Genomic DNA, 22,065 nt, shown 5'->3' with positions numbered 1-22,065 from the left:
GAAACCACCGAAAAAGAATGAGATGTTATAAATTAACAATTGCATTTAAAATTGCGTAAGTTAACGAATTAACCTACTTCACTCGTTCACTTTATATGGACAGTCGCGTTGGGACAGTGGGCACGTTGCCAGTTTACTGTTGTCATATCGGTGTGGCAGATGTTGTATGATTCACATGAATGAGGATATTGGTTGATCAGCTCAACCTTTAACTATACATCCAACAGCCAATACTTATTGTTGCTTCATTATATTTGACTAGTATAAACAACAAAGTTATATGGCAAAAGACCACAGATTGTGACTCGATAGAAGACCATTACAATCTTAAAAAAGCTCCGCCAACTGATATCACGGGACTATTTTATTTTATATTTCAACAAATGCATACTACATTTCAACAACAGGAAAATGAAAACAGAACATGACTGTATGCAACATCGTGCTACAGTCCAGGTTAAAAAACAAAGTTCAAATAATAGCCACCAGAATTATTTCCTCAAAAGTTTTTTTGACGAATTCATAGACTGGTTTCAGTTTTCAACCTTGGCCCGTGATCCGTAGTCCAACCTCCTGGTTTGTTGGTGACAGATGAACACGAACGCCTTAGCCTACACAAGACCGTCTGGGCGTTTCTTCTCGAGAGGTACGTGTTTTTAGTTTCCCGACTATGGAAAATAGCCATTGGTCTTTTATTATATATATAAACTTAATATTTCAATGTTACACTTTTATGACGAAACAGATCTGTGAAGATCCTGTTAGAATTGATCTTCAGTAACCCATGCTTGTCATAAGAGGCGACTAACGGGATGGGGTGGTCAGGCTTGCTGACTTGATTGACACATGTCATCGTATTCGAGTTGCGTAGACCGATGCTCATGCTATTGTTCACCGGATTGTCTGGTCCAGACTCGATTATTTGCAGATCACCGCTATATAGCTGGAATATTGCTGAGTGCAGCGGTAAACAGTAAACCAATCAAACAACAAAATTATGTCGAACTTAATTCAAAATGGGCACCTATGGGAATCTATTGAAGATATATTGGATCTTTTTTTTAAGCAAGCAAATGCATCATGATGTCTGATCCAGTCCGCAGCAGTCTATGTATGCTGCAGGGCTAAATGAATGGTTAGGGTCCTATGATCACTCACTAGATTGTGTCTTAATGGTATCTGTTTGGAAGGTTGAGTGTATCCAGCTAAAATCCAAATCATATATAGGCAGCAGCACAGTGGTATGTGTCTATATACTAATTTATGGATTTATTACTTATTTATTTCAAATAATTTGTGTCATTATCAGTTCTAATGTATAGTCAACGGTAATTAGTATCTTACATAAATTTATATATTGCTGTGAGCGGCGGTGAACATCAAACAACCAATGTTATAAAACTGAAAGACATGTCAAACAATTTGTAGTAAAACTCAGGTACATTATAAATGAAAGCTTTTATTTAAATGACATTTTCCACTTAAATAACACTTTGGAATCTTACAGGTGCTTATCTAAGTTCTCCCTATAATAAACATCTGAAGAAACGTTTTTTTTAAACCCTTTGGTTTAAATACACGTTTCGTCCTCAACCATTGTAGTTTGTCTTAGAATGGAACTCGTGGTAGCCACAAGAACATCAATGTTAGCTGACAGTTGGAAACCTGTGAGGTATAATTAGACTCTATGTGAATCACATCTGTTGCAATGCATGTTATGACCTTGTAGTATCCTGATATTTGCCCTGGTCAAAAGGCCGCTATATATTTCAAGCATATACTGTATATGTCTGTATGAATGTCTATACAAGCGAAGAAAATAACCATACTAAATCTATAAATATAACTACTTTTAAATTAGATGATGTTCATGAAAACATCATATCATATGGACAGACTCTTACAATACCATATGCCAACATTTTTATCCTATGCAAGGAAGTCCTTTTAGTTTCACCTATCGAACAGTTACGAGGACCTGCGTCGGCTCACGGACTACTTCGAAACTTTTAAAAATACGACGCACAAGTTATGTCAAACTTCCCAGAAAGATGATACGACATTGAAGTTTATTTGTTCAGGTGCTTTCTTGACATCCCTAAACACGTTTGATTAATGATTCAGTTGTGACACGGGTTTCAAATCGATATAATAATGTATAGTCCGTTTGAGTTCAAATGAGAATGACAAATAATTAAAAAACTTGAAATTTGGATAAGTGCACAAAACATATATAAGACACATGGACCTAAAACCTTTGTACACAACAGGATCTGAAATCCGATCGATCACGGAAACAGTTCTTAAAGGAACCATCGTGACAAACGGCTGATGGAACAGCACCTGATGAGCTGGGGTCATCTCACCTGACAGTGTTGAAATGTCTGCTGGTGCTGTTCCACCAGCCATTTGTCACCCCACGGTGTGAAGCTTGAAAATAGCACAATTTTACATGATGGTTTCTTAAACAAGGGAAGTGCAGCATCTAGATCTTTAGCCAGTCTGTTGATGACATCGTATGTATTTTCCCCCCGATATTTTAAGAATTCCCAACACACGAACCCTTTTTCCATCAACTGTACCGATATGCATCTCGTCTATCTAAGTGCCTAATTCATTTTAATTAAGTGGTAATTACGTAGTTTATACATTGTTTCTAACAAACACAATGAACCTAATGTGTTTTCAGTTTATACAACTTTTTCGACACCAGCAAAATGTATTGGAAACGCTTTTCAGTTGAGTTTTCTGTTAAAAATAAGAATCAGTACATGGTTTCCCTAAATTATGATTAAACATATAATCATTTTTCAACTTTGCTTCCCTCTGTGTTTCTGAAAGATGTACTTTCAAACAAATGAATATTTCCTTTGGTGGCGGCGCGTCATCAGCATGTAGTGGCCTGAGGGAGATTAGACATAGCTGGTAGTAATCAGGATGATGTATATTAAATTAGAATCGGCAGTGGTATAAGTGTCATAAATGATTAATACGAATATATTTCTGATGTACTATGTTGTACAACTCATAAAACATACTCCAGAACTAGAAAGCATTTTGTCAAGAATTTTTGTCCAGACAGTTGTTGGTATTCAAGGAAATTATTCTCTAGCGCCCTTAACGAGGTGTGGAGACCAATTATGTCCTGATCTTACTTCCCAAACATTCTTATTACTCTTGATGAATGATCCTTGTAGTGTCTGCTAATTAAACCTCGTACGACTAACGCTGTTCCTTCAATATCATTGTGGCACTTGTCCAGGAAGGCATAGTAAGGGTCGAGGTCAATTACAAGGGTAATTAACCATTTAGAACGGGTAGTCGTAATGTCATTAAGTTTCTGGACTATTACATTTTCAAACATCATCGTACCACTGGCTATACCAATTAATAAGAATAAGAGAACACCCATCCTGTGTTCTGGAACACACGATAGATACATTTCAGAATATCGTTATTGCCATGTAGTTATAATGTACTCTCCCAAAAATGAAACGCATTATGAAAATAGCAATTTCATGTAGCAATGAATTAAAACGTGATTTATTTTACAAAAGGTTTTGCTCTGTTTATGAGTCGAATGGTGTTTATTTTTGAAACATTACAACAAAACGCACCATCCGTAAAATACCCGTATTTAACAGCATGATTTTCAATTTCGGCGTGTAGTGTCACAGAATACACAATTCACATGCAATGCACGTGAAAGTTTGGGATCAGATAGTCTCAATGATGGGTATTAAAGGTTGATCGCTGTCTGTCGATTATTCACTGTATTTGGAATATTGTTTACGAACGCAAAATGCCACGTCTAAGTGAAGCCAACCGTCATATCGCCATTGGTTTGCTTGAAGCTGGCCAGTCTCAACGTGCAGTTGCCCGACGCATGAATGTTCACCAAAGCACCATTTCACGGCTCTGGGAGAGATATCGCCGGCAGAATGCGGTAGCAGATGCCCTTTGTAGTGGACGACCTCGAGCGACCACTGCGGCGCAGGATCGCTACATCCGGGTACATCACCTGCGTCATCGAACAGCTACGGCGACCAGTACTGCTCGACAAATACCCGGATTGAGGAGGCTTTCTGCACAGGTTTACTTGCCAGAAGACCTTATTTTGGTCCTGTGCTTCGACAACAACATCGTCGACATCGAGTTCAATGGTGCACCAACGTTCAGGCCGGAAATCTACCGAATTGGCGTAGAATCTGGTTCAGCGATGAATCACGATTTCTATTGGAACGACGCGATGGAAGAATTCGGGTGTACAGACGTCGACGTGAACGTTTCGCCGACGCTTGCATTCCCGAGGTGGACAGATTCGGCCGGGGACAGTGTTATGATGTTGGGAGCGATCACCTGCCGTATGAGAAGTGATTTGGTGATGATCCAGGGCAACCTGACAGCTCAACGGTACTGTGACGAAATCCTACGCCCACACCTCCTTCCAATCATTGATCGCCAGAGGGAGTTGTTTCAACAGGACAATGCCAGGCCCCACACAGCACGTCACACTAGAGACTTCCTCCAGAACCACAACATCAATGTGCTCCCCTGGCCCTCAAGATCACCGGACTTAAACCCGATCGAACATCTGTGAGATGCCATGGACAGACGGGTGCGACGCCGTAACTGACTGAATGACTGACTGTTTGGTTTTATGCCGCTTTTAGCGGGGGACACCACAAATGGGCTTCACGCATTGTACCCATGTGGGGATTTGAACCCACATGGACAGATGGGTACGACGCCGTAACTGACTGACTGACTGACTGAGATAGTAGTATAGGTAATGAGAGTCCTGGATCAGTTCCAACAAAAGCCTCTGTAAAAGCCTTATTTCACAGACAGAGGCTTTGGTTGGATGCTACTATTACCCCTACTACGAACACCCCAATGAGTGAATTGTATCATCTATGCCGTGTTGACTGGAGGTAATGCTGTATCATACGGTATGATTAATAGTTCTTCTCTTACAAACCCTCTGCCCGGCCCATCCATCAAGAAGTACAAGTTAGGTTCGTCGGCTTTGATGTCAACTTTATCTATGTTGTAAGTTTTGACTGACCATATCGGATCGGTGGCCCGCTTGCGACTATCGCCCTCATGTTCTCCCGGTTGGTATAGATACCTCACGAGCGCTCGGTCGGGTACTAGCTTCTCCTTACCAACCCGTGATGGAGCAGCCGGTTCGGCCATCACTGATTTTAATTTGATAGCGTCTGCTGGTTTCTTGCCAGTGAGTCGCGTGATTTCGTGGTTGATTGCCGACACCACCTTAGGGAGCCGTTCAACCCATTCCGTCGATCGTTTTCCTGGGTTGGTCATCTCTCTAGCGTACTGGTGCCCAAATAAACGTTCAGCCAAAGTCCTATTAAATCTTTCAACTATGGCTTGACTGCGATGAGCCCCGACAGTACCACGCCTAACCCTTGTATCGTGCTTAGCCAGCAACTGCGATACGACACCCATGAACTCCCGGCCAGGGTCAACTTGGAGCTCTGATGGCCACGTCAGTGGACTGCACTTGTATATACGATCAATGGCTTGAGCCACCTGATTCGAATCTTTCGCGGTTAAGGGCTCCGCTTCCTTATACCGGCTGGCTACATCCACGATAGTCAGGGCATACTTGTAGGTTTTACGTCTCACCCTGTCGTGGGGTAGGAATAGGAGGTCTGCCTGGTGAACACTATTGGGTATGTTAATACCAAACTTCCTTCTAGGCACGTAGCGTGGTGGCGGCAAATAGATCTGCCAAAGTGCTTGTTTTTCAAGCCACGCTTTGACCTCCTCCGGGGGTACTCGCGCCATTTTAGCTAGCTTATCTACAGCGCTAGCTCCTTTCCAGTACCCACGCGGGCTATAGTAAATAGCCTCAAACTTTCTCTGGTTCCGTGACATGTCGCCCCGACAGGGTATATATATACCTATGTTCTTGGTTTAATTTTTTCATGTCCATACGCGTACGTGTTTATCCCATCAATGGCTATCCAACGTTTAGTGTCCATAGGTGATAGAGACGTCTTGTTTATAGTCAGTCCGTATATCCTATGGCCATCACTTCTAAGTGTGTTCATTTTATGTTTAAAGGTATGGGTCTTGAACAGAGCTTGTTTGAAGAGGACGTGCTTGATGTGTTGTTTAACCACGTACTTCTTAACACCCTTAGCCTTCCGGATTTCACCATTGTCGGCCTTCAGTATGGAGTACATTTTAGGCCTCAACCCTATGTACTCGGCTATGGCCGTGCCAGCACACTCGTCCTTCATCTTACCTAAGACTTTTTTATTTACCGTACTGTGTATGGTATGGGCGTTAGGGTAATCGCTGGTGTCATACAAATCGAGGTGTTTTTTCATGTCCTTGTACACGTCCTTGGTTCGAATCTCCATCAGCAGGGAATCTGTGTCAGTGTACAGAACTTCACACCTGTCGCCGTACTGTTTCTTAAGCTCATTATAGTAAAAGTCATACATCAGGTGTTTGGATAAATCGAGGATGCTCATCCCCACGTAAACAGGCCGGTTGAATTTTATGTGATTTTTCTTCATGTGTAGGGCAACTAAATCATCGGTGAATATCTTGCTACAGTTGAATGCCGGACTGGCTATCAGTTTCCTTAGCTTGTCTTCCTCATTCGACCGAACCAGCTTTACGTCCACCCGTTTTCTCAGGTTCTCCATCGTCTTACCAAACACCGAGTTGTTCATAAGCTTGTAGAGGTTTTTCTCTCAAAGTCACTGGTGGCCAGCTTTCGCAGGTCCGTGTTCATTCTGATGTAAGGCTCCATCCAAGGACTTTGGTCAAACTTCAGCACTCTGTGTATTTTGGTCAGCTTCATACCCAACGACAGGTATAGCTGTAGGTTGCGATAGTGAACGATGTACTTGGTCTTATTCATTAAGTTAGGCACGAGTTTTTCAACGCCCGTCACCCGCCTACCTAACAAGTTATGTTGATACTCAGACATCCAGTCTGGGTTAACCCTCATACGTTCGGGGGCTAGGGGGGTAACTGTTGTGTGATGTGTGTAATGCCTTGGGATACTCCAAATCAACCTCGAGGATATAACCTTTGTTCGAATCCGGCGCGATGCTCATAATATCGAAATCGGACGATACCCGACCCCATTCGAATCCCCCTATGGGTAGATACTGACTCATAGCCCATCCGTACAGGTTATTTGCGTCGAGGTAGAGAATGTGATTAGTTGGTTTGCTAGGGTCGTAGCCCTTCACGTATTGATTATTTGCTTTAGCGTATCGTTTGGTTGCCATGGAGATCCCACCTCGCAAACCTTTCTCAATGAATAGGTGCATGTCGTAATCAGTAAGCAATTCCAACTTAACTCCAGTCTTTTTAAGCAAGGCATCCCACGACAGACCTGGGCTGGTGTAATACCATGCTGGATCTAGTTTATACTGCTTGATACATGTCCGCCTAAATGTCTCAAATACGTCGGCTAATAGCAGTACATCCATCTTCAAGTACAGATCGTGATAGTCACCCAGGTTCTCACAACCAAGTTTATTCCATACATTAATAGCGTGCGAGTAATCGTCTTGGGATATTTCCGAGTCGGTCAGATTGCTGTAAAATTCTCTGATGGGGGGTAGTCTGGTCTCGGCGAACTTAGTCCAACTATCCATGTACTCATAGGGATACACACCCTTCCTCATAAGCAGGGATCTAGTCTCGGCGTCTGTGTATCGATCGGTAATAGGGAATGTATCGTTGGCCTTGATCAGGCTGGCTAGTGACGACAATAGAAATTGACACGAGTCAATGAACCTAAGACCGTCTAAGCTGAAAGAGAGGTATCTCTCCATGTTGTTGGGAATGCACGTTATATTACCATCGATTTTCGCGATGGCCTGCATGATCAAGTGTGAGTCGTACCCTCTCAAGTTGTGAAAGACAACGGGGATGTTTATTGTCTTATGGTTGATTCTAAGTTTAAGGTTACACGCGTTGTGAGCGGCGCCTCTATACTTACCGGTTATGTGACAGTGATCTCTCACCGAATCACCGTTCAGTGGTGAGTCACACACGTGACAGTTAGTGCTACGGGAGTGAGCTAACCAGTCGACTCGGGTCATACGCAAGGGAGCGGCTCTAAATAACTTGTGCCTAATAATTTTTTCTTCTTCCTGCAAACACTTTAGAAACCTTTCAGCCGCGTCAGGACCCCTGTATACTACGGGAGATTTCGTTTCCCCATCACAACGGACGACTATGTATCCAAATCCACAGGCTTCATGCTCTTGTGTTTTGAGTGTGTTTGGTAGAGTATTGGGAGTCCCGCCGGTAATTGGTTTGACCAAGGCTTCAAAGTCGGCGTATATGATATAAGGCACGGACATTTGGTGCTTGTGGTTGCCGAATTTTAGGATATTGTCACCTTCCTCGGGCATGTCGACGCGTATGGCCGTCTACCCCACACCTTGGCAATCCTCCTGGTGGGATTCTAATAAATCAGCTCGTGTGAAGCCGTGTAGGCATCGCATACAAAAGTGTTTTTTCCCATTGTGTTTCGACTGGTCGTGTAACAACCGACTGAAATGTTTTATCCACGTGTAGTGATACTTTTCACCTCGTTGGATCATGAATATATTGATAACACGTTTCCCCAACGATGGGCTGAGCCTGTGTATTATTGTTGTGTTGCCTTCGTGTCCAAAGACATTTATAGCTAGATTATTCTGTTTTTCTATTTTAGTGATCTGAGATATGGGGGTTGGTTCATCTATACCATCCCAGTTGAGTCCATCATCTTGGGGATAGCTAGAAAGCCTGTTCGAATTAGTGTCAGCTGGAAACAAGGCTGATCTGATAGCTAATCTCAAGCAATCGTTTCCTCTATTCTTGACATTGACTATGGCATGTTTTTTCTTATAGTATGGAGGCAAGTCTAGGTATGACCCGCCTCTGAACGGCACGTAGTTAGCTATGTCTAGATAGACATTATCGATTTTATCTACAGCCCACCCGGACCCCAAGTGTGTGTAGCGTTCTAGGTATTCCTGTATCTGTTGAAAACTAGTATCGATCGATGCGTCTATAGTCTCTATCTGGGTCACGACCTCTTGTTTACCCCGGAAGTAAGGCTGAACGTACTCAGTAACGTCCCCTACGTTCTTCTCGAGTGACATTTTAACTGTGATTTGAAATTTGATACTTCCCAGACTGGCTAGTTCCTGTTTTATTTTATCATCTATCAGTGGCTTAATATCTGCGACATCTATGTTCCTATTAACATGCATGCGCCAGCCTCTTAAATACTTACCTACAGCGCGCTCAGTGTGTACAAACTGTATAGTAGTCATAATTGTGTACACACATAAGAACTAATGTCTAATTGGGCCGCCGTAAAGGTAAAAAATAATAAGGCGTTATCAGAGAGTTATATATCCTCTCCGTCGCCCCAATCAACTATTCTTAGATGGGCTGTTTCAACCCAGTACTCGCATTGTTGGATATAGTATTCCTTGAAATTGATCATGTATTCCTGTATACTTGTAAAACAATTTATCTGGTGTTGATTCGTGATGTTCCTCCCACATACGAAGGGATGAGTATACTTAACACCCTCTTTAATCCATGCCATTTCCAATATTACCTGAAATCTGAAGCGTCCCCGTAAGTTCAGTTTATCTTTGAGTATGTTTTTTACCCGAGATTCGATGTCGGGTATACTTTCACTGGGGTCAATTTCCACAAACATAGCTATACGTAAGTGTGTAATAATCTCTAATTGGGGCACTGGCAAAGGGAGGTAACTCCTCCCGCCTTACACTGTTATCTTGAGAAGCCGCCTACGTTCTTTTATGTATTCCTTTTTATTCTCGTAGATTAGGTGATGCCTGACTACGTTCGCTCCGTGAGTTTTACATAAACAGTAGTGTCCTTTGACCCCTATACCACACACAGAACACGAGTAGTTAGGACTTCCCATGTGGAAACAACAGTACCCATGAGTACCGCATTCCCTACCACATGTCTCGGTCTTCCCCATAAGTATATATTCGCATCGATACATGTTTAGCATACTTATATGTGTATTAGTCTAATTGTTTTGCAACCAAAGCAGTCGCCGCTATACCCAGCGCTATGAAGGTCAGTTCACGGTCCATTTGTCCCTTGGATGGTGTGTAGTACTGAGCGAGTGTTGGCTTCTGTAGTGGCTCCAATCGTTTACCAGTTAATAAGTAGTATTGTTTCGCTGCGTCGTCGACATCGTGGAATGTTTGAACGGCATGGTTTTCACGCCTGAGTTGTTCGTTAATGTAATCGATCCGCTGGAGGCGTTGTTTAGCGTACTCGGTCTGTGCTGCCTGTAATCGTTCTACAGCGAGATCATGCCGTTTTCTCTCTGCCTGTATTTCAGCCGCGTGTGACTCTCGTAGTTTTGAAAAGAGGAAATTACTCCCGGAAAATGCTAGAGCATTCACTAACGCACCACCGACCATCATAGCAATCGTGACCATCCTATATTTACTTCATAATATTTTCAGGTATTATCCCTTGTTTTACTAGGATGTCTTTTGTGGCCATCGCCATACCAATGTCCATTATAAGCATACCCATATCCTGCAGGTTGAAATCTAGCTTAATAGTTGGTTGTTTAAGCACCATTTTGGTCAACCGAGCGTACCCTACGGCTAGACTGGCGACCACGGTGGCGTGGTATGCGTCGTTGACGAACGTTTTCCCTTCCGACATTATGTATATGATATAAAAATATATATTTTATTGCATGATATGCGGGTTGACTTCTAATTGTGGGACCGGATCCCTCGGTCGTGTATATAACCACGAGATAGCCACGACAGCAGTTGCACATACAACCAACAAGAGTCGCTCCGGTTTGATAATTTTATGTTGGTTACACCACCGTTTTTTACCGGCAGCTACTCTCTTAGGATTCTTCTGCCTGGTTACTGTAGGAACCTCCAACTTGGGGGTCTCCTCCAGTTGTGGTGTCTCCTCCTGTGCAGCATCCATCTATACTATTATTATTATTTTTCCTCTCAAATTGACAATGCTTTGCCGTGATAATCGCCGCCGTAACCGGGGCTAACAACATACCGTATTTGTGATACAACTCGCAGCTAATAGAGCTTAAAGCGTGTTCGATAAAAGGGTCTTTCTCTAAGTCTTCCCACAAGTAAAGTCGGCGCTCCGGAGGGATGGGAAGGAAGTACGACGCAATGCTAGTGTATATCTGAGTCATAGCCGATCCTATTGTTTTTGTCATTTCTGCACCTAGTCTACCCTCGTATCTAGCGTACAGTTTATCGATTTCTTCGGCTGTCATTTTGTGAATTTTATCGGGAGTGTAATCCCCAAAGTAATGTTTAGCTTTGCCACCAACAACCAAAGCCACCAGTTTCTCTCGCTTATCATCGTCAACTTGGGGTACCAATAATTGTTCGAGCAGTTCATCGCACTCCATCTTATAATGTAAGAAGTAAGATTTAATTTTAACAATATAATACCCGATGCAGACGAAACACAGAGAAATGAAAGTTAAATTACACCCGACAAACACTTCAAATACCATAACTATAACTAAATACTAAGTATTTGCTAAGCATTGCTAAGCATTGCTAAGCATTGCTAAGAATTTACTAAGCATTGCTAAGCATTGCTAAGCTAAAACACACTATAGGCTACTGGTTGGTCTGTCTTAAGCACGAGCTTAGCGTGTTTAGTTTCAGCTAGCTGTTTCTTCACCCGTTCCCGTTCTAATTTGCTCATCACATCGTTCTCTCGCAAACACTCTTCGAACGAATCCCTGTCCTTGCAGTGAAATAAGGCAACCCATCGCGTCTGCTCTCGGAGGTCTTTCAACACCGAGTTGAATTTCTGCGTCAGTACCCATACGCTGTGATTTGCGTGTCGGCCGGAGAAGGCCAGGTACGATAGCATGTCTCTCTTTTTTGTTATCTCGCGATTAGCGCTGCAGTCATCCAGTATAAATAGTGTTGGCTCCCCTTTAAATTTATCGTGAAGAGCTTTCAACCAATCCTGCAGGCGTGTTCCCGGATCGACTCTGTGTACGTCCGGGTCCGTCATAACCCAAGGTCTTTCCGTGTACGTTTTATTCATACTGAGAGTAGGGCACATGATAACGATGTTGTCGAACACATCCCTGTAGTACCCCTCCAACATATCCAACACGAAAACGGTCTTACCACAGCCAGTCTGCCCACACACTATTGCGCAGTGTGGGTCGCGGGGTAAATTAATAGATGGCTTGCCGCCAGGCAAATCAGTAGATGGCTTGCACGAATCTCCCATTGTCTATATTAAGTTGCGCGTCCATAATAACGTACAGATATAATTTCAACTTGCCAGCGGGTTGAGCCTTCTTAGTAATCTGGATAGTAATCCCTTCGCTACCATTGTCTATTCTACGGCCGCTACCGTGCAGTTTATCGTCATCCGTGGATCGCATGTCCAACCACAGCGCGTACTTGTTGGTTAAGTATTCACCGATTTGCACGGAGGATAGGTCCAGGTCTTTGGCTATATATGGATGTTTGCTCGGCATCTTTTTTATCTCATCCCACTGTTGGTACGCCCGCATACCATGACTAAACAGCTGGTTGGGTACGCCCTCTATAGTCACTTCCACCTTTTCGATCTCGGGATTGAAAAACTTCTCGCTATCCCTCCGGAACGGCTCGTAATCCTCCACAGGGACGACCAGGATGCCTTTCATCGATCATGCCGGCACGTTCAGGTTGATATTCCACACAGTATCGCTCTTATCCCGCACGATAGATCTATGTCTTAGTACGCGATCGTACAGGATGGCCACATTACCCGAGTACTGGCTTCGAACCTGCCTTGCCAGCTCCGGACTAGTGACCATGTCGAACTCTAGAGAGATGTTGTCTATGGTATAACTAGCCTCATCACCGTTCGGCGTACGCACTACTTTGCTGTAGTCATTAAACGTGAGCTCATATTCCAGCCTATCACCCAGCTGCCTGGTAAACGGGCGCTGTGTTCCGTGGTAACTCGAAGTCGAGCGTGCACGCAGAACCTGTTTCCGTGACGCTTTGAGCGATGGCTTTTTCACCGTCCGATAGCTTGTCTAGCTGATCTTGCGCGAAGGCATACCCAATGCGCCGATCTGGTCGATTTGCTTATACCCTGATACACGTCGTTGACACGCTTCTCCTCGCTTTCCAGAGGTCCTTGTAGCAGTGAAAGACGTCGCTGTCGTCGATGCTAAGCACCTCGTTGCCGGTAATCTTGATGGTCGTTTTCTTGATAATAGCTCGACCTACATTCCGCACTAGCTCGCGTTTGTCGTTGTCGGAGGTTACCGTGATGTTGAACGCTAGTCGAACCGTGCCTGGTACGATTAGGTCATTCGTGCCAAGGTTTGGAAATCTAACCAGCAGCGTTTGATTCTGATCTATCTTGCTGGGATTGTTGGTGATGGTCACAGACTGCCGCACGGCTTTGACGCCTAGTGGCTCTCTTGATCTTCGAAAAGGATCTAGTTTTCTAACGTACATTGTTATATAAATGAAATATATAAGTTTTAATACTAAATAATGGCCGAGTACATACCTATGGAGGATATGTGGGATGATAGTGCTCAGGCATTCGACGAGCCATTAAGTGCTGAACTCGTACAGCCAACTGTCAACGATTATTACAACGCAGTTGAAAATAGAGAAGACATCAAACCGTTGGGGAGGGACTATTCCAAGTTTACAGTCGATAATAAGGGCACGTTGCGATTGAAGGCTTACCCGGAGATCGATCTCATGAATAAGCGCACGAGAGAACCGCTTGCCTTATCAACACTCACCAGTCGTCATGGTAGTAACTTTATCCGTGATGAACTAGGCTTCGTAGATTACGGCGGCGCGCGGACTAAACTTCCCCCGAAGACTGTCCAAGATCTGCAAGCAGCCAGAGCCAATACTGGGAACGCTAAAGAAACGTCAGACAGTATCGAAAAAATATTGGCTATGTATCATGACAAACCCTTGCCGGGTCTCGAATTTCCTCTGAGAGAACAGCGAGGCCTAGATGAAGCCTTAAAACATGTACGCGGAGAACTCGTTAACAACATGGGTAAACTGAACGAAGTCGACGAGCGCATCGCTCGAGAGAAAATAAAACTCACCGAAACTGAAGACGATGATATGAAACATCGTATCGAAGAGAGAATAAAAAACTTAGAAGACGAGAGACGGACTCGGTTGGAGTCCGCTTCCTCGAACCGGGAAGTCCTACGATCTCAGATCAGTCGTGTACGAGAAACCATCGATCGAGTCCTCCACCAAGACACCACGCTAGCTGACAGGATCCGAATCCTGTTCCGTGAACAAGGCATCACCATCGTCAGCATTGTTACTGCATTGGGCTTCATCATATCAACCCTGGTAGTGTCACTGACGCCTGCCGGCGGGGGTACTACCGGCACTCCAACAGGTGGTGTCAGAGACTGGATTAAAAAACTAGGGGAAGCCCTGGCTAAACTGGCTGGTAAGGCCGCCGAAGCCCTGCCTGGCATCCTGGGTAGCATCGTCTCGTGGTTGCTGAGTGTTTTAGCTAAAACTGCTACGTGGCTCAGTCAAAACCTGTGGGCAGCTATCGTCGCCGTAGCTGGTTTGGTGTACGTAGCGGCTAAGAAATTTTTTAACCAAATAAGACCCAAAGCCACCCCTCCAACCACCATTGCTGTTTTACTATCGATGTGCTGCTGAACAGGCTGTGTTTGTGGGTGTGTTGGTTGAACCCTAGACTCAGGGGGTGGTGCCACTATACCCGTTTCACCGGTCGTGGATGGCTTGATGTGGGGGATGTTAACATCGAGATTGATGCCTAACTTTTGATCTGCCGTGGCTATGACTATTTCGTTGTTGTAGCCCACCACTTTTTTTTTTACTCTCAGTTGCATATCACTCGGAGCCATGTACAGTCCGACGTCGAACACGTAGTCCACTTTCGACCTGGCATATTCCAACACGTTTTGGTAGCGTTTGATGGCACTCGGTAGATCAACTGGAGCATTGATAGCATCCTCTACGTTGACAACGAATTGTTTCTGTGCGTCATAAGCAGTCCCTTTGCCTAGGATATTTGAACGCGTTTGCGTCTGCGCACCCAACAGTGCCCACACGTACGTTCGAATCGAGTCGTTTAACCTGATTACACCGGCACGAGTATACCCTTTCGACGTGTCCAACATGAATTTTTCCCAATCACCCCCCTGCTCGAACCTCCAGACTCGGTAATCCTTGCTGTCGTCGAATGCCATGTAACGGTCATCCCACTCGTTGGTTGTGATATGATACGACTTGTATCCCCAATCTTGCAACTTCTTGCTGGCTTCCACGAGGGGCATGTTGTGGACGATGGGAATACCCAACCTGTGGTTCGGTCCCGGGCAAACGCCAATCTGTTTTAGTGTCGATTCCGAATTCGTTGCAAATACGTTCGTAGGCCCGTCTATCGTACTGGTTGTTTACTGCATTCCACGCTTTTTCCTGTGAGAGTGGAGCGCTGATCTCTTTAAGGATACGCCTGACCTGGTAGTACACGTGAAACGTGAACACAGACTGACTCAGCGGTCCACGCCGAGTGTCGGTCAATACCACACCACACCCCGTTGTAGCGCATCACACTGCGAAGTTGAGTTGATTCTGCCAGAACTGCATCGGATTGTTGAACCAAGCGTGCACTGTCTTAGTGTTAGTCACCAAAAACTTATACCGGTCGAACACATCTATGAACTGGGCGTCGAAATACAGCCCATCAGCGACCACGATCTTCATGTTTTAAAACTATTATATAATGAGTTTATATACTCTATTATGTACATAACACCCCAGGAATAACTAGCGGCGAGGCCGTTCAGCTGACGCACGCGATCGATAATACGTCGGGTCAACTCGAAGTAGCACTGTGCGATATAACCTACCTACCGCGATGGACTAACATCAACGCTAGCAACAATAAACTGTTCGTCGGTGGTAATCGCAACCAGATAATTGATGGTTACTACAGCGTGTGCTCTCTAAGCGACGAGGTATTCAAACCACTGGGAGCCGAACTCAAGATGAACGACTCAAACGGCACAGTGGTGTTAATCAACAACGGAAGAAACTCCTTGCGGCTAGGCCGACCATTGGCTAGAACACTCGGAATACAGCCTGATGAGGTAAAACCAACGACTACAGTCACAGGCGCGAAGTTACCCGACTTAGTACCGTACCGAGAGCTGTGCATTCATCTCAACCAGGTTAGCACAACGGACAATATTCAAGGAGGCCACCCTTCCACTATACTTAGAGCAGTGCCGGTTAAAACTGAGAAATACAACGACGGCAGAACCGAGTCGTTTTCAACGTGGCAGTATAAGAGGTTAACCCAAGGTAATATCCCTGAATTGATAATATCGGTGTTAGATATAAATCATAATCTCGTGAATATAGGATACCTTAGCGTAACACTGCACATAAAATGACCAGCGCACAAGGTCCCGGAATGAAGTTGAAAAAATGCATCAATGTGGGGATCTCCGACCTCGGAGACACACGCGGATTCGACGACCCCGGAGTAGATGGTAAATTGTACGCCTTGCAACTAAAAAACAGCATTTACAAACGCGTTGAAGTTCCCTCCGGTGGTACTAGCAACCTAAGTGATATAGTAGATACCACAAGAACGGCAGTCAACACTAAGTATACCCTTGTCAACACCGGCGATGATAACTGGATAATATACCCATCGTTCGGAGGCAAACTGTTCGACTTAGACGATGTTGAGAGCAACGTGACGGCTATCACCAAAAATAAACCATATACGCTCGTCTTCACTGATGATGACAAGTGGGTGTTATTACCCGATAAAGCTGACTGGCTTCTCAATATTAAGCTCGGCTCCCCCTACGTGTTTACGGATAATAAAGACAACTACCTAAACAAAGTCGTGAACAACGGAACCCTGCTCGTGGCTTACGTTCCCGCTCAGAGGCGTAGCGTAATCATCAGCCCAGTCGCCAGTACGCCATCCCACATGCTATCGAGTAAACCGAGCATGCAAAACGTTGTATTGCAGTTGGTGTCTGAATTCGAAGGCGTGGTCAAGATCCTGGAGAGTATACCGGCGAACTCAACACTGGTCATCCAAGTATACCTAGGAGAACCATTGCGGAATGATGTAGAGATCGTCAAGGGGGTCAAACTCCCCAAACAACAACAGTATCACGTTTGTAACGTTTACGTGCAGGTGGGTGTCAACTCAAAAACCAGTCTGCAGGGAGTCAACGTGATCGTGGAAGACACGATATCACTAACCAAGATATTCCTACCCGACAATATACATTTTATGGGGGTGTACTTCACCCCGGAACTATTATCAGAAAACCAGTTGGAAATTATATCGTAATAGTATTATAGCAATGTCTTGGCTTCATCCCAACACTACTCTTTACAATCTAGGGGACACGGAGGGATTCGATCAACCTGGTGAGGAAGACGACTTGTACATCCTGCACTTGAAAGACAACGTGTATAGGAGGGTGTCGTTATCAGATTTTAAAGAGCCTGAATGGTTAGTCAACTTAACTCTCACCGCACCTTATATCTCCTTGAAACAAAATAATACTATCTCCGAGATAAGGAACAACGGCATGATTATAGGATCGTTCGTTCCGGAATCTAGTGTACAAGTCGTACCAATACCAGACCACTCGGGCAACATGTTAGCTTCCAGTGGGAAGGTAAAGACAGAGATAAAATTACTCGATCACCAAGAGGTCTTTAGAAATGTCGCGGAAAACTTCACATTCATCATAGACCTTTATCTCGGAGATACCTCGTATCCTGGGCATCGTAACATTATAGACGATATGATTATACGGTGGAAAGACAAGGCTAGTAACCAACGTTGCCGTATTATTAAAGTATCGGGAAATGACCCTGTACCAAGTCTTGATGGGGTTCGTCTCTTTAATGGGCGTAGAGCTAAGACCCCGCTTTTTTACACGCACGCTGATCTAAGTATTATCGGCTTTAAGTACATTAATCGAAGGTTAAATAAAACCCAATTAAAATACGTTATGGGGTTGGACTATATCCCTGAACTAGTACCAGAACACTAGTTACCCAATTAAAAAATATTTTATCAAATATATTATAGACACACAGAATGGGACTATACCCAGGCATAGATGAAGTAGCGAAGACCTTAGAAACTGTAGACGGGTTTCGCTTGAGACAGTTATGTGATGTAAAACGTCAATTAGAACAAGACCGCGACAAGCGTAAAGCATTATAAAAGAAATACCATAGAGCTTTCAATGCCGTGGACGGGGCTGACACTGCCCTTATGACAACCAGCATGGGACTAGGGGTGGCAGGTGTTGGGTTGTTAGCTACCATCGTGGCCGCACCTATAGTGATGGGACTCGAAATAACGGCTGGAGTGTCAGGGGTGTTAGGGTTGATACTTAAGCTTGTATCACGCAGACTGCATCGTAAGGCATTAAAGCATGATGAGATCAGGGTTCTGGCTGAAGCAAAGCTTAACACGGTGAGTGAGCGTATTTCCACTGCACTCACTGACAGTAAGATCTCGGAGGAGGAGTTTCGTTCAATTCTCTCTGAACTCGCAAAATATGATAAAATGAAACAAGAGATTCGATCCAAGTCTCGTAAATCTGCTGCTATCAGTGAGGACGAGAAAAAAAAGTACATAGAACAAGGGGTGAAAAAAGCCCAGCAAGCTTTTATTACGAACACCAAAGAGATCCTAGGCGATTCACATTAAACTGTTTCATCGAGGTCAACGTGACATAGCGGCATATAGAGATATACAAAATGAAAGCCGACGAACCTAACTTGTACTACTTAATGGATGGGCCGGGCAGAGGGTTTGTAAGAGAAGAATTATTAATCATACCGTATGATACAGTATTACCTCCAGTCAACACGGCATAGATGATACAATTCACTCATTGGGGTGTTCGTAGTAGGGGTAATAGTAGCATCCAACCAAAGCCTCTGTCTGTGAAATAAGGCTTTTACAGAGGCTTTTGTTGGAACTGGTCCTACCAAAGCCTCTGTCTGTGAAATAAGGCTTTTACAGAGGCTTTTGTTGGAAGTGATCCAGGACTCTCATTACCTATACTACCTCACATTAAACTGTTTCATCGAGGTCAACGTGACATAGCGGCATATAGAGATATACAAAATGAAAGCCGACGAGCCTACCTTATACTACTTGATGGATGGGCCCGGCAGAGGGTTTGTAAAAGAAGAATTATTGATCGTACCGTACGGCACAGAGTTCTCCTCGAAAATAATCCTGCGTCTCTGGGGGCAATCTATTTTCATGTGCCCTGGTTTGTTGCACAGCCAGCAAATGAATGTTAATGCACCACCGTTAATGCACCACCGCATTAACATGGCCTCCCTGCCTACAATGCCTAGCCTTATGCCCTTGTCTGTCACACCTTTAGCAACGTTCAGGCCTAAAATAGCGAACGTCCATGTGTGCTTCCTTTCTCCTGCGAGCAAATTCTCCCCTATCTTGTGAGAAAGATTTTCTACGGTTATTCTACCCTACGGTACCCTGTGGAAGTTGATTTCCCAATTCGAAACTGGCCCTAATGTTTTGTTGCTGAGGTAACAGCAGTGGCCAAATTTGCGGGGCTCCCTTTCATTATCTTCTTTTTCAGATAGTCAAATGCCAGTCAGTAAAGAACCCAACTAATTGCCTCTCGATTGCTAATCCATCCCCATCTCGCCCCAGCCCTGCATAAGACGAGATGTCCCCGCATCCAAGCTGGCGGAGGTGTGCCCTCGACTGCTGCTGAGACTGTGTCTACTTAAGGTTCAGAGTCCTGGGTTATGTTTGCTTCATGTGCCCTTGACCAGTCAACAAGGGGTCAGGCTTAAGTCATCGTTTCTCCCCGATTATCTTGTGGTCACTCGGTGGGTAAACAACTCCTTTGTCGTCCTGCTTGCTCTGCGTTTCAAGAGGATACTCAAGAACCCTTTCAAGAGCCCTTCCCCGGTGATTCTGTGGTCACTCGGTGGTAAATCACTTGGTGGGTAAACAACTTGTTTGTCGCCCTGTCCCTGACCGCTGCTGTCACTGACCACATGGTCCACTGGTTTGACTTTGTTACACTGTTTCCAATGAGTGTATTATTGAAAGTGGTTGGTGGGGTGGTCCAAGCATCATGGTGCTGGGTGCAATCGGTCTGAACCAGTTAGTTGACACTGTGGTGTTCCAGAATCTCGGTCCAGGATGAGGAAGTGACGTGACAGCTGTTCGCTATATTGACCAAGTCATAAGACCCTACGTTGTACCATATTTTGGACGTTGCAGAAATCACAAATTCCAGCAAGACAACACTCGTGTCCACACTGCCAGAGCAACATTGGACTTTCTAAGACAACATGGCATCCAAACCCTACAATAGCCTGCACTTAGTCCGGATTTAAGTCCAATAGAACACCTTTGGGACGAGACTGAATGACCTCCAACCAAGGCCAACAACTGCGGCAGGACTCGATCAAGCATTTTGCAGAGTATGGACCCAAGTGCTCATGGCCTTATTCAACCGGCTAATTCATTCCATGTACAGACGATGCAGCGCTTTCATTGATGCCCATGGAGGCCCCACACAATAGTGACTTTGGGTATCTTAATGGTACCATTTTTGGTGATTTTGTTTGTGTGAACGCTCAATGTTATTCCCGAAAATGTGTTAACCATTATGATCAAGTTTGAACTCAGTCCTCCTTTGTGATTATTAATTAGAGTGATTAAAATGTGTGCTTTAATAAACCGCTATCGGTGCGACATTTCTTTTGTGGTTTAGTATACATACACTATAGGAAAGTGGCTAAAGAGTGGTTTACTGACTGTGTGTTTGTATGTTTCTGTGTGTGTTTGTGTGTATTTGTGTGTATATGTGTATGTGTTTGTGGTTTGTGTATGTGTGTGTATGTATGTGTATGTGTATCTGTTTGGGTGTACATAAGTGTGTGTTTGTGTATGTGTGTATGTTCGTATGTGTGTGTATTTGTGTATGTGTGTGATTGTATGTGTGTATATGTGTGTGTTTGTATGTATGTGTATGTTTGTGTGTGTTATGTGTGTATGTCTAAGCTCCATAACACTTAGTCATCACCGAGCCTATCTGAATTACCGTACCTATTTAATACCGAGCACCATACAGGGCAGGCACACAAATACTGTCTTCTATTTAGATAAAATTCTTGTAGCTGTGTGTCCCCCTGCTCAGGATAAAAGAAATGAATAATGTGAACGCTAAACAATGAGATTAGCAATAAGCTGAAACCATTGTGTTCTTTATTGACACCCTCCGACAAATGTATCTGCGATTCTATGTAGGGTTGTTTACTGTTATATTTCTTTTCAGGATAATCATGAGTGTATTGCTGATTCTGTGGATTGCATCTTTGGTTATTTCCACTGAAGGTAAAACACCACAATATATTCAGATTCAACTAATTCGGATTGTCATATACAACACCATCTGATCTCAATGCGTCATATTTGCCGTGTTACCAAGAATGTTCTATATCCATGTAGACGGTTAGATAATGGGGCACATAGTACATAAGGATTATTACAAGCATTGCTTACACGTAAATATATGCTTACATGTCGATATAAAGAAATAATTTCATTTTTGGTCATTTTCAGGCGAACAGTGCAAGAACAACCAGCACTGTTCAGACTGTAACAAAACCAGTGGACATTGCCTCACAGACTGTGACACCGGGTATTTTGATCGGACATGCACGTCAGCGTGCAGCAGGACCTGCAGAAACCACTCATGTCGGTTGTCAGCCTCTGGTATAGGTGATTGTACTGATGGGTGTGTCCCCGGATATCACGGCCCAGAGTGCAACATACCATGTGACAGTCCAGGAGGTAGCTGTACAGCATGTCCAGGTGGTTGTGATGTTGGATATTGTCAGCTGGGCTCATCCTGTGTGTCTGGATGTGTAGAGTCCTACTGCGGGATTGACTGTAAGTCGTGCT

General features: G+C 44.2%; 1 long non-coding RNA gene across 1 annotated transcript; it reads left to right on the top strand.

Annotated features, from left to right (window-relative positions):
- Nucleotides 1-557: 557 nt before the first annotated feature.
- Nucleotides 558-22,025, top strand: LOC124273233. Its single transcript, XR_006897582.1, has 3 exons — nt 558-646; nt 21,437-21,495; nt 21,724-22,025. It is a non-coding gene; the product is annotated as an uncharacterized LOC124273233 (long non-coding RNA).
- The last annotated feature ends 40 nt before the right edge of the window (nt 22,026-22,065 follow it).

This window comes from Haliotis rubra, unplaced genomic scaffold, assembly GCF_003918875.1.
Source record: "Haliotis rubra isolate DU_JTF1 unplaced genomic scaffold, ASM391887v1 Scf1781, whole genome shotgun sequence".
NCBI lineage: Eukaryota > Metazoa > Mollusca > Gastropoda > Lepetellida > Haliotidae > Haliotis > Haliotis rubra.
This window is presented reverse-complemented; position numbering and strand designations above follow the sequence as displayed.